Raw genomic sequence first — 13,697 nt, 5'->3', positions numbered from 1 at the left:
GAAATCAGATGGTGTTAATCCTCCAACTTTGCACTTCTTTTTCAAACTTGTTTTGGGTATCCTGGGTTTTTGGCATTTTCATACAAATATTTGAATCAGTTTCTACCAAAAGGCATGCTAGTATGTTGATTGTGGTTACACTGAATCTGTAGATGAATTTGGGAAGAAGTGATATTTTAAGAACATTGAATTTCTTTTTTTTCATGTTTATTTAAGTTTGTTTTAATTTTTTTTAATATTTATTTTTGAGAGAGAGAGGGAAACAGAGCATGAATGGGGGAGGGGCAGAGAGAGGGGGAGACACAGAATCCAAAGCAGGCTCCAGGCTCTGAGCTATCAGCACAGATCCCGACACGGGGCTCGAACCCATGAACTGTGAGGTCATGACCTGAGCCAGAATCAGATGCTTAACTGACTGAGCCACTCAGGTGCCCCTATTTATTTATTTTTTTGAAAGAGAGAAAGGGAGCAGGAACAGGAACAGGGGAGGGGCAGAAAGAGAGGGAGAGAGAGGATCTTAAGCAGACTCCATGCTCAGTGCATAGCCCGTAACCTGACACGGGCTTGATTTGATGACTAAGATCATGACCTGAGCAGAAATCAAGAGTTGGATGCTTAACCTACTGAGCCAAGGCGCCCCAAGAACATTGAATTTCTAACCCATAAACATAGTATATATCTCCATTTATTGAGATATTTAAAAGCTTCTCTCAGTGATGTTTTATGGTTTTTGGCATACCTAGATTTTACAACTTTTGCAAATTTATCCTTAAGTATTTTATATTTTTGATACCACTGTAAATCATATTGTGCCTTCTTAATGTCTATATTTGATTTTTCATTGTTAGCATATAAAAACAATTTTTGTGTATTGGTATTGTATCCTTTAGCCTTGATAAACTTACTTATTAGTTACAGTAGCTTTTAATGGATTCCTTTGAAATTTTTCATAGGCAATCCTATTGTTTGCAAATAACGACAGCTTTTCTTCCTTTCCAATCTTGATTCCTTTTCTCTCTTTTTCTTTTCTTATTGCACTGGCTCAAACCTCCAGTGCAATGTTGAACAGAAGTGGACATTCTTATGTTGTTCTTGGCTTTGGCATATGTGTGGGGGTGGGGGGGTGGGCAGGGGGAGGGAGATATTAATCTTTGTCTACCCTTTATCTGGTTGGGGAAGATCCTTTTATTCCACTTTACTGTGAAGTTTTGTCCTGTATGGATGTTAGATTTTTGTCAAATGCCTTCTCTGCATATATTGAGAAGATCATATGGATTTTCTTTTTTTATGTGTTCCTATGATGAGTTACATTGATGAAATTTCAATGTTAAATGAACCTTGCATTCCTGAGTTAAATCCTACTTAGTCATGATTATTACCTTTTTCATTTATTGTGGAGTCCACTAAGTAAAATTTTGTTTAGAATTTTCTAAATCTATGATATTAATCAGTAATTTTCTTGTATTATCTTTGTGTGATTTTGATATCTGGGTAACGCAGGCCTCATAGAATAAGTTGGGAAGCATTGCCTCCTTCTCACTTATCTTGAAGACTTTGTGCGGAGTTAGTGTTGTTTTTCTGTAAGTATTGGTAGAATTCACTGCTTAACCTATCTAGGTCTGAGGTTTTATTTGTTAGAAAATTTTAACTTCAAATTTAATTTCTTTAATAGATATAAATCTATTCAAGTTATCTCTTTCCTCTTTAGTGAGAGTTGGTAATTTGTATCTTTCAGTATATTGACTTTATCTAAGTTGGATTTGTTGGCATACACTTATTTATAATATGCTCTTATTACTCATTAATATATGTTGTATCTGTAGAGTTGCCCTGTCTCTCATCATTATATTGGCAATTTGTGTCTTCTCTTTATTTTTACTGAACAGTCCAGCTAAAGGCTCATCAATTTTTTTGCTATCCTCAAGTAACCAACTTTTGATTTCATTGATTTTTCTCTATTGTTTTTCTATTTTCTATTTTATTGACTTCTATTCTGATCTTTATTTTAACACTTAACTGATTTTGGGTTTTATTTGCTCTTTGCTTTCAAGCTTCGTAAGGTGGAAGCTTAGGTCTTTGATTTGCTACTTTCTTCTTCTCTACTATAGGCATTTAGTGCTGTCTCTCTTCTTCCCCCCGTTCCACAAGCCCACCACTGCTTTGGTGGCTTCCCATAATTTTGACTAGGTTACATTTTATTTTTACTCAATTCAAAATACTTTCTAATGACCTTTTTTATTTCTTCTGTGATCCATGCATTTTAAAAAAATGTTTATTTATTTATGAGAGAGGGAGGGAGGGGCAGAGACAGAGGAAGAGAGTATCCCAAGCAGGCTCCGTGCTGACAATGCAGACGCAGGGCTCAAACTCACAAACCGTGAGATCATGACCTGAGCCAAAATCAGGATACTCCAGGTGCCGTGAGTGACCCACACATTTTTGAAAGTATGTTATTTCATTTTCAAATATTTGGGGATTTCCCAGGGATATTTCTGTTATTAAACCCTAATCGAGAAAACATTTTGTATGACTTGTGCTCTTTACATTGCTTGAGACTTACTTGTGTTGCAAAATATGTTCCATCTTGTGAAATGTTCTTTGTACACTTTAAAAAAATTGTATTCTGTTACTGTTGGATGGATTGTTCTATAGTGTCAAATAGGTCGCTTTGTTTGATAGTGCTCTTCAAATCATCTATATCTTTAATAATTTTTTTGTCTACTTGTTCTGTCAATTACTGAAAAATGAGTATTTTAGCTTCTAACTATAATTATGGATTTGCCCATTTCTCCTTGTAGTTCTGTCAGGTTTTACTTCGCGTTTTTGAAGCTCTGTGATTAGGTGCATAAACATTTAGGATTGTTATGTCCTCTTGATGAATTGCCTCCCTTTTCATTATGAAATAAGTTTTAAAAAGTACCTGGTAATATTCTTTGGACTGAAATCTACTTTTTCTGAAGTTAATATAGACACTAAAGCTTTCTTTCCTTTTTACAGCTCTATTGAGATAGAAGTTATGCAGCTTAAATTCACACACATTAAATGCATAGTTCAATGGTTTTTAGTGTATGTATGGAGTTGTGCAAATATCATCACAATCTAATTTTAGAACCTTTTCATTACCCCCAAAGAAACCTCATACTCATTAGCAGTTACCCCATTTTCTTCTCCTACGCTCAGGATTAGGCAACTATTTTTACTTTTTATAGCATTTCCTGTCCTGTACATTTCACATAGATGGAATCATATAATATGTGGTTTTTGTATTTGGGATTTTAAAAGTTATTTTTAATTAATTTTTTTTTATTTTGAGATAATTAAAGATGCACATGCAGTTGTAAGAAATAGTACAGAGAAAGCACATTACTCTTTAACCAGTTTCCCACAATGGTAATATCTTGAACAAGCAAGATACAGACATTTCTATCACCACCAACATCCCTCATGTTGCCCCTCCCTCCCACTTGCACCTCCTCCATAACTTTTGACAACCACTAATCTGTTCTTTATTCCTATAGTTTTGTCATTTAAAGAATGTTATATGAATGGAAGTATGCAGTATGTAACCTTTGGGATTGGATTTTTTCATTCAGCACAATTCTTTGGAGATGCATGTAGGTTGTTGCATATAGGAGTAAATTTGTTCTTTGTTATTGCTGAATAGTATTCCATGGTATGACAGTTTAACCATCCATCCTTTGAAGGACAGCTTGGTTGTTTCCACTTTTTGGCTATTATGAATAAGGTTGTTAAAAACATTCATAGGGGGTGCCTGGGCAGCTCAGTTGGTTAAGCGTCCGACTTTGGCTCAGGCCATGATCTAGCAGTTCATGAATTCAAGCCCTGTGTTGGGCTCTGTGCTGACAGCTCAGAGCCTGGAGCCTGTTTCAGATTCTGTGTCCCCCTCTCTCTCTCTGCCCCTCCCCTGCTCTCTCTCTCTCTCTTTCAAAAATAAACATCAAACAAAACAAAACAAAACAAAAACAAACATTCATAGGACGCCTGAGTGGCTTAGTCGATGAACTGTCCAGCTCTTGATTTCAGCTCAGGTCATGATCTCACGGTTCATGGGTTCGAGTCCCACATCAGGTTCTGTGCTGACAGTGCAGAGCCTGCTTGGGATTTTCTCTCTCCCTCTCTCTCTCTCTGCCTCTCCTCTGCTTATTCTCACTCTCTTTCTCAAAATAAATAAACTTAAAAAAAATTTTTTTTAATTCATGTACAGGTTTTTATGTGAATGTAAGTCTTCATTTTTCTGGGATAAATGCCCAATAGTACAATTACTGGACTCCTTAGTAGTTGCAAGTTTAGTTTTTCAAGAAACTGCCTAAGTCTAGTTTTTCTAGAAACTGGTTTCTAGAGTGTCTATATCATTGGCCATTCTGCTGGCAAATTACGAGTGATCCAGTTTCTCCACATCCTCACCAGCTTTTGGTGTTAATTATTATTATTATTTGCATATATTTTTAGCCATTTTGAAGTGTGTATAGTGATATTTCACTGTGGTTTTAATTTGCATTTCCCCAGAGGCTGACATAGCGGACATCATTTTATGTGCTTATTTTTCATCTATATATCCTCATTTTCAAATTAAAACAAAATTTTTTTTTGCCACTGAAATAAGGGTTCCTTTGTTGGACGTGTGGTTTACAAATATTTGTTCTCATTCTTTAGCTTACTTTTTCAACCTTTTCCACAAGGTATTTTACAGAGCACAAGTTTTAAATTTTAACAAAGTCTAATTAATCAAAATTTCCTTTTTCTTGGTGTCAAATCTAACAACTCGTTGCCTACACCTAGATTTTCTCCTATTTTTTTCTAAATGTTTTATAGTTTACATTACATTTTACATTTTACATTTAAGTTTGATCCATTGTGAGTTACTTTTTGTATAGGTATGAGATTTAGGTTGAGGGTTTTTTTTTGTTATTGTTGTTGTTTTTTATTTGTTTTTGATTTTTGCCTGTGGGTGTTCAATTGCTCCAGAACCATATGTTGAAAAGGCTATTTTTCCTCTATTGAATTGTTTTTGAAACTTTGTCATCAATCAATTTGGCATATTTGTGTGGATCTCTTTCTGGATTCTCTATTCTCCTCCATTCATCTTTGTGTCTTTTCTCTGCCAATACCCACAGTCTTGATTACTGTAGCTGTGTGAGGCTTGAAATCAAGTAGACTGATTCTTCCCACTTTACTCATTTTTTTTTTCAAAATTGTTTTAGCTCTTTCAGTTCTTTTCTCTTTCCATATAAATTTTATAATTATCTTATGCATGCACCCAGTATGTTGGTCTCGTATTTTGATAGAAAATCTGTTAAACCTGCATATTAGTATGGTGAGAATTAACAATTTTATTCATCTTTTTTTAAAAAAAATGTTTTTATTTATTTTTGAGACAGAGAGAGACAAAGCATGAGCAGGGGAGGGCCAGAGAGAGAGGGAGATGCAGAATCTGAAGCAGGCTCCAGGCTCTGAGCTGTCAGCACAGAGCCTGACACAGGGCTTGAACTGATGAACTGTGAGATCATGACCTGAACTGAAGTCAGACGCCCAACCGACTGAGCCACCCAGGCACCCCTAATTTTACTCATCTTTGTTGTGTCTTCCAATTTGTGAGCGGAAATATCTCTCCATTTATTTAGATCTTGCTGATTGCTTTCATTGACATTATGTAGTTTTTAACATATAAGCATTGTATATGTTTTTTTAGATTTACATGTAACTGTGTTTTAATTTTTTTTATGTTTTATTTATTTTTGAGAGTGAGAGAGAGAGAGAGAGAGTGCACGCGACAGTGTGTGAGTGGGGAAGGGCAGAGAGAGAGGGAGACACAGAATCTGAAGCAGGCTCCAGGTTCTGGGCTGTCAGCACAGAGCCCAATGCAGGGCTTGAACCCACCGACTGTGAGATCATGACCTGAGCTGAAGTCAGACGCTCAACTGACTGAGCCACCCAGGCACCCCTCGTGTAAGTGTATTTTAAAAGAGAGATTGTAAACAGTATCGTATTTTTAATTTTGGTTTCCATTTTTTTTTTAACAAGCATATAAAAATATAGTAGATTTCTGTATGTTTATCTTATATCCTGCAACTTGTTGAACACACTTATTAGTTTTAAAAGTTTATTGTAGATCCTTGGAATTTTCTACCTAGGCAATTATGTCATCTACAAATAAAGACAGTTTTTTTTTCTTTCTGTGCAATTATATGCATTTTATTTCTTTTTCTTATGTTATTTCACTGGCTAGAACTTTTAGCACCATGCTGAATTAGGGTGGTGAAAGAAGATATCCTTTACTTTTTTTAATTCAATCTTAGGGGGAAAGCATTCAGTTATACATGACTTAGTAGTTAGCTGTGGGTTTCTGTAGTCACTATCTAGTTGAGGAAGTTCTCCTCTGTTATTATTTCCTCTAGAGGTTTTTCTTTTAATTATGAATCAACATTGAATTTTGTCAAATGCCATTTCTTCATTGACTGATAGAATCATATGGTTTTTCTTTTCTAGCCTGTTAATATTGTGGAATACATTGATTAAATTCTGAAATTTGAACCAGTATTGCATCACTAGAATAAACCCCACTTGTTCATGTTGTGTAATTCTTTTGTTTTGTTGATGAATTCTATTTGCCAATATTTTGTTAAGAATTTTCACGTCTATATTCTTGAGGAATGATGGCCAATAGTTTTCTTTTTGTTTACTGTCTTTGACAAATTTGGTATCAGGGTAATACTAGCTTCAGAAAATAAATTGGAAAATGTTCTCTCCTATTTTCTAGAAGTGATTGTGTAAAATTGTTGTTAATTCTTTATATGTTTTGTAGACTTTCCCAGTGAAACCATCTGACCCTGAAATAAAAAATTTGGGGGAATTTTTTATTACACATTCAATTTCCTTAATAATAACAGAGATACTTAGTGATCTATTTCATTTTAGATGAGTTGTGCTAGTCTGGGTTTTCTGAGGAATTGGTCCATTTCATTTAAGTTGTCCAATGTAAGTGTGTTGTTGTTCATAATCATCCCTTTTTATGATTTTTTTAATTGAAGTAAAATTGACATACAATATACTATTAGTTTCAGGTGTATATCATAGTGACTTGATATTTTTACACATTACAAAATAATCCCCATAAGTCTACTTAACATCTGTCACCATACAGAGTTATTACAGTGTTAGAAGCTATATTCCCTATGCTGTACATTACATACCTATGACTTATTTATTTTATAACTGATAGTTTGTACTTCTTGATCTCCTTCACCTATTTTGCCCATCTCCCAACCCCTCCTCTCTCTGGTAACCAACAGTTTATTTCTTGTATCTACAAGTCTTTTTTCTGGCTTGTTTTGTTTGTTCATTTGTTTTTGTGTTTTAGATTCCACATGCAAGTGAAATCATATAGTATTTGTCTTTCTCTGACTTATTTCACTTAGCATAATACTTTCTACATTCATACATGTTGTTGGAAGTGGCAAGATTTCATTCTTTTTTATTGCTATCTCACATGTCTTTATCCATTTATCTATCAATAGGCACTTAGGTTGCTTCCATATCTTGACTATTGTAAATGATGTTTCAATGAACATAGAAGTGCATATATCTCTTCAAGCTGGTGTTTTCATTTTCTTTGGATCAATAACCAGAAGTGAAATTGCTAGATTATATGCTATTTATATTTAAATTTTTTGAGGAAACTCCATACTGTTTTCCATAGTGGCTGTACTAATTTACTTTCCCACCAGCAGTGTGCCAGGGTTCCCTTTTCTCCACTTCCTCACCAATTCTTATTGTTTCTTGTCTTTTTGATAATAGCCAATCTGACAGATGTGAGGTGATATCTCATTGTGGTTTTGATTGTGTTTTTTTTCATAATTAGTGATGTTGAGCATGCAACTGTGCACCAAGCAAGTCTATCAGTGCTATTTTTTTTTTTAACAGCACTTGCTCACTTTATATCTGTCACATTTTGGTAATTCTCACATTTCCAACTTTTTCATTATATTTATATTTACGATGATGATCTGTGACCAGTGACTATGACTCATTGAAAGTTCAGATGATGGTATATACATTTTTTTTAGACATAATGCTATTGTACATTTAATGGACTAGAATATAGAGTAAATGTAACTTTTACATGCACTGGGAAACCAAAAAATTCTTTTGACTCACTTTATTGCTATATTTGCTTAATTGTAGTGGCCTGGAACTGAACCTACAATATCATAAGGTATGCCTGTAATTGTTTGGCCCCTCTTTTTTTTTTTTTTTTTTTTTAATGAGTCTGACCAGAGGTTAATCAATTTTGTTCATGTTTTCAAAAAGCTGGCCTTTAGTTTTGTTGATATTTTCTATTTTTTTAAGTCTGTTTATTTCCATTCTGATCTTCATTATTTCCTTACTTCTATTAAATTTGGGCTTTGTTTGTTCTTCTTTTTCTAGTTCCTTTAGACGTAAAGTTAGTGTATTTGGGATTTTTCTTGTTTCTTGATGTGGACATGTGTCACTATGAACTTCCCTTTTAGAACCGCTTTTGCTGTATCCCAAAGATTTTGGAAAGATGTGTTTCCATTTTTAGTTGTCCCGAGGTATTTTTAATTACCTCTTTGAATTTTTGTTGACCCATTGGTGGTTTAATGACATGTTGTTTCATCTTCATGTGTTTGTATTTTTTCAAGTTTTCTTCTTATTTTTTAAAAATGTTTATTAATTTTTGAGAGAGAGAGAGTAGGGAAGGGGCATAGAGAGAGAGACAGGAATAGAGGATTTGAAGCGGGTTCTGCATTGACAACAGTGAGCTTGATGGAGGGCTCGAACCCACCAACCGTGAGACCATGACCTGAACTGAAGTTAGACACTCAACCAACTGAGCCACCCTGGCACCCCTCCAGTTTTTTCCTGTAATTGATTTCTAGTTTCATACTGTTGTTGTTGGAAAAGGTGCTTCATATGCTTTTAATCTTCTTGAATTTACTGCGACTTGTTTTGTGGCCTAACATATGATCTATTCCAGAGAATGTTCCATATGCACTTGAATATGTGTCCTACAGTTTTTGGATGGAAATGCTTCTTATATATGTTAAGTCTCTCTGGTCTAATGTGTCATTGAAGGCCAATGTTTATTTATTGATTTTTCTGTCTGGATAATTTACCTGTTGATGTAAGTGGGGTATTAATTTCCCCTATTATTACATTGCTATCTGTTTCTTCCTTATGTCTGTTAATATCTCCTTTACTTTTTATGCACTCCTATATTGGGTGCATACATGTTTACAAATGCTATATCCTCTTCTTGGATTGACCCCTTTATCATTACGTAGTGTCTTTTTTTGTTTCTGTTGCAGTCTTTATTTTAAAGTCCATTATATCTGATATGAGTATTGCTACTCCAGCCTTCTTTACATTTTCATTTGCATGGAATATGTTTTTCCATCCATTTGCTTTCAGTCTGTGTGTTTTTAACAGTCTAGTTAGAATGCCTGGACCCTGCTCCTATCCATACTCTCAAGGTGGAGGAGGAATGTAAAAAATGGTGCTTTCCAGTGTCTCTGACCCTGGAGAGAGTTCCAGCAATTCCCGCATGTCTGGTGGACACTCTAAGGTTAGTAAATGGATTTCTTTTATTTATAGTCTAGGTGCCCTTTACGGCACTGGTTTTTCACTATGTTTCAGTGTGGGTTAGCCTATGCATGGAACCCTCAGTGATGTCCCTCTCTACTGCAGATTGCTGCATTGGGGGCGAGTTTCCTGTCATTACCATGTCTCCCTGTCTCTGCCTCTTCTCTGTATTTGTTGTGCAGAAGCTGTTCAGTCAGTCGGTTCTTCTGGAAGATTGCTCTACATGTAGGTGTAGTTTTGGTATGTCTGTGGGAGGAGGCGAGGCCAGGGTCTTCCTGTGCCACCATCTTCTACCTTCTTGTATATTTTTACTATCTGCAGGGTCTGTAATGATACCGTTTTCACTCCTGATATTGGCAATTTGTGTCTTTCTTAAAAACCAGTCTTGCCAGGGATTTGTTAAGTTATATTGATCTTTTCAAAGAATCAACTCTTTGTTTTGATATTCTCGTTTCAATTGTATTTATTTCTGCTCTTCTATTATTTTCTTCTTTCTGCTTTCTTTGATTTTAAGTTACTCCTCTTTTTCTAGATTCTTCAGGTGAACACTTAGATCACTAATTTGAGACTTTTCCTCTTTTCCAATTTTTTAAAATGTTTATTTATTTTTGAGAGAGAGCGTGCGCATGTGCCCACATGAGCGGGGGCAGGAGGAGCAGAGAGAGGGAGACGCAGAATCCAAATCAGCCTCCAGGCTCTAAGCTGTCAGCACAGAGCCTGATATGGGACTTGAACACACCAACTGTGAGATTATGACCTGAGCTGAAGCTGGACCTGAGCTGAAGCTGGACGCTTCACTGACTGGGTCACCCAGGCACCCCTAGACTTTTCCTCTTTTCTAATGTAGGCATTGAGTGCTATAAATTTCCCTATCATCACTGCTTTAGCTGTGTCCTACAAATTTTGATGTTATATTCTTATTTCTACTCAAGTCCCTATACTTTTAAAAGATTTCTCTTGACACTTGCTTTTTAATTAACAAATTATTTAGAAATGTGGTTTGGTTTCCAAGTGTGTGGAGACTTTTTCTGTTATATTTCTGTTCTGTTATTGGTTTTTAGTTTGATTTCATTGTGGTCAGAGGACACAGTTTGTATGCCTTCAATTATTTTAAATATGTTGAGATTTGTTTTTTGTCCCAGGATATGGTCTTTTTGCTATATGTTCCAAGACACTTGAAAAGAATGTGTATTCTACTGGTGTTGAGAGAGTATTCTATAAATGCCAATTAGATCCTTTTGTTTGGTGGTGGTATTCTTCTGTATTCCTGCTGGTTTTCTATCAAGGAGTTCTGTCAGTTGCTGAGAATAGAGTGTTGAAGTCCTCAACTATAATTGTAGTTTGTTTGTTTGTTTGTTCTCCTCTTTCTTCTTTTAGCACTAACAGTTTGGCTTCATGTATTCCTTAGCTCTGTTGTTTGGGTCATGCCCTCTTATGATTGCTATGTCTTCTTAGTAAATTGACTCTTCTATCATTACATAACATCCCTCTCTATCTCTAGTAATTTTTCTTTTCTCTGCAAGTCTACTTTATCTGATATTAATGTAGCTACTCCTGCTTTCCATACATTAGTGTTTGTGTTATATATAATTTCCATCCTTGTACTTTCAACATGCTTATCATTATATTTAATATGAGTTTCTTGTAGACTGCATATAGTTGGGTCAGTTTTTTAATCCACTTTTTAAACTGGTGTATTTATACCATTTACATTTAATGTGATTATCGCTATATCAGGGCTTGAGTCTGTTATTGCTTTTTTTTTTTGGTTTTCTGTTTCAGTCTCTTATTTGTGTGATTGTTTCTCTGCTTTCTTTCTCCTGCTTTCATATGGGTTACTTGAACTTTTTTTTTTTTTTTTTAGAATTCCATTTTGGTTTGTTAATAGTGGTTTTGAGTGTACCTATTTGTATAGCTTTGTTAGAGGTTACTCTAGGTATTATAGACACATAACTTATCATGGACTACTAATATCATTATCTTACCAGTTTGATGAAGTGATAAGGTGAGAATTCATCTCCTTTTTTTTCCTTTACCTGCCCCCATTTGTAAAATCATTATTTGAAATAGTTCCTACATTTAGAACCACATCAGATAACGTTATAGTCTTCGTTTTAACTGTCAAACATTGTTCAGATCATTCAAGAGAAAGAAAATCTATTGTATTTTTGGTTAGGTCTTCTGGCAAACAAGTTTTTAGTTTTCTTTCTTCTGAGAATATCTTTATTCTGCTTTCATGATTGCAGGATAGTTTTGCCAGATATAGGATATATAAAGCTGAGCAATAGGATTATGATTGACAGTTCTAGTCTCTCAACTCTTGAAAAATATTGTGTTACTGCCTTTGGGCCTCCATGGCTACTGATGAAAAATTCACTGTAACTTGAATCATTTCTCTACTAAAGAGGAAGTACCATTTTCCTCTGGCTGCATTCAAGAATTTTGCTTTGTCTTTACTTTTCAGAAGTTTAATTATGATATGTCATGGCATGAATTTCTTTTTTTTTTTTTTTTTACTGATATCTATCCATCATTAAAATTTTTTATTTTAAATGTTTATTTTTTTTTGAGAGATAGAGAGAGAGAGAGAGAGAGAGAGAGAGAGAGAGAGAGAGAAACAGAGCATGAGTGGGGGAGGGGCAGAGAGAGAGGGAGACACAGAATCCCAAGCAGGATCCAGGCTCTGAGCTGTCATCACAGAGCCCAATGCAGGGCTTGAACTCATGAACCGAGAGATCATGACCTGAACCGAATTCAGATGCTTAACTGACTGAGCCACGTAGGCACCCTGACATGGATTTCTTTGGGTTTGTCCTGTTTGGGATTTGCTCAACTCCTTGAATCTAAAAGTTTATGTTTCTTGACAAATTGTGGGAGTTTTCAGCCATTATTTCTTGGAACACTTTTTTTGCTCAATCCTCTTTCTTCTCCTGGGACTCCAATAACACAAATGTTAGTTCCTTTGTTATTATTCCCCAGATCCCTGAGGCCTATTTTTTTTTCGTCTATATTCCCTCCATAATTCAGACCGAGTCATTTCTATTGTTCTATCTTCTAGTTCACTATTTTTTTTCTGTCTCTCCCTTCTGTTCTGATGTCAAGTTTATCTACTGAGACTCTTATTTTGGTTATTGTGTTTTCCTGTTCAAAAATGTCCATTTAGTTATTCTTTGTATCTTCCATTCTTTTTGCTTCGGGTTTATATATATATATATATATATATTTTTTTTTTTTTTTATTCAAGCATGTTTATAAGTGCTCACTGGAGCATTTTTACCATGGTTGCATTCAAATATTTATCAGATAATTTTAACATCTTTATCATTTCAATGTTGGCACCTATTGATTATCTTTTTTTGAGGGGGGGGAGAGAGAGAGAGAATGAGTGGGGGAGGGGAAGACGGGGAGGAAGAGAGAGAATCTCAAGAAGGCCCCACACAGCACAGAGCTCAACTTGGGGCTCAGTCTCACAACCATGAGATCATGACCTGAGCTGTAATCAAGAGTTGGATGCTTAACTGAACCACCCAGGTGTTCCTTGATTATATTTTTAAATTTCATTTGAAATCTTTGCAGTTTTTGGAATAATGACTGAATTTTTATTGAACCTGGAAATTTTAATATTATGTTTGAAACTGGATCTTATTTGTACTTTCTGGTTTATTTTATTTAAAAAAAAGTAAATATTTATTTAATTTTGAGAGAGAGAGAGAGAGAGAGAGAGAGAGCGAGCGAGCATGTGTACAAGTGGGGGAGGGGCAGAGGGTGAGGGAGACACAGAATCCAAAGCAGGCTCCAGGCTCTGAGCTGTTAGCACAGAGCCCAACGCGGGGCTCAAACCCGTGAACCATCAAATCATGACCCGAGCTGAAGTCTGATGTTTAACCAACCAGGCCACCCAGGTGCCCCTGTACTTTCTGTTTTAACTGCCTTTCTCTTACTCAGGGGTAGGAGGTGTTGCTGCCTTGTTACTGGCAGGTGGCGGTAGAAGTTCATATTCCCCATTCAGCCTCTGTTGACACCCGAGGAGAAAGGCTCTTCATTCCTGCTGGGCGATGGTGAGGGCTCCAGCTCCA

At 35.6% G+C, this 13,697-nt stretch overlaps 1 long non-coding RNA gene across 1 annotated transcript in view; it reads left to right on the top strand.

Annotated features, from left to right (window-relative positions):
- Positions 1–13,697, top strand: part of LOC111556568 — a 343,041-nt gene that overhangs the window by 195,042 nt on the left and 134,302 nt on the right. The gene's annotated exons all lie outside the window — the stretch shown is intronic.

Source organism: Felis catus, chromosome D1 (genome assembly GCF_018350175.1).
Source record: "Felis catus isolate Fca126 chromosome D1, F.catus_Fca126_mat1.0, whole genome shotgun sequence".
NCBI lineage: Eukaryota > Metazoa > Chordata > Mammalia > Carnivora > Felidae > Felis > Felis catus.
Note: the sequence above shows the minus strand (reverse complement) of the source record. Positions and strands in the feature narration are given on the sequence as shown.